Source organism: Miscanthus floridulus, unplaced genomic scaffold, assembly GCF_019320115.1.
Source record: "Miscanthus floridulus cultivar M001 unplaced genomic scaffold, ASM1932011v1 fs_311_1_2, whole genome shotgun sequence".
In the NCBI taxonomy this organism is placed as follows: domain Eukaryota; kingdom Viridiplantae; phylum Streptophyta; class Magnoliopsida; order Poales; family Poaceae; genus Miscanthus; species Miscanthus floridulus.
Window position 1 is genome coordinate 6,121 of NW_027096561.1, and position 765 is coordinate 6,885.

Here is a 765-nt window from a genome sequence, read left to right on the forward strand (position 1 = left end):
CAGGCAGTTCCAACTAATAAGCTACTTCTCCACGTCTCTCTAGGATCTTAAAAGGTCCTATATACCTTGGTGCTAACTTTCCCTTCATATTGAATCTTTTCACACTTCTCATTGGTGACACCTTCAAGTACACATAATCACCAACTTCGAAAGTCAGCTCCCTTCTGCGAGTATCAGCGTAACTCTTCTGTCGGGACTGAGCCACTCTCAAATTGTCTATAATCATTCTCACTTGTTCTTCCGCGTCTCTAAGGACATCGGGTCCAAACACTTGAGTTTCACCAGTCTGATTCCAGAACAAAGGCGTTCTACATTTACGCCCATATAGCGCCTCGAAAGGTGCCATCTTGAGACTCTTCTGGTAACTGTTGTTGTACGAGAACTCTGCGTATGGTAGACTCTTATCCCAACTATTACCATACTGCAGTGCACAGGCTCTCAACATATCTTCCAAAATCTGGTTGATCCTTTCAGTCTGTCCATCAGTTTGCGGGTGGTAAGCAGAACTGAAATTCAACTTTGTCCCCAAAGATCTATGTACTTTATGCCAGAATTGCGATGTAAACTGAGTACCTCTATCCGACACGATTTTCTTGGGAACACCATGTAAGCACACTATTCTTTCCATGTACAACTCTGCTAGTCTTGCACCCGTATAGTTAGTCTTGACTGGTAAAAAGTGAGCAACCTTGGTGAGTCGATCCACTATTACCCATATTGAATCATAACCTCTTTGAGTGCGGGGCAATCCCATGATAAAATCCA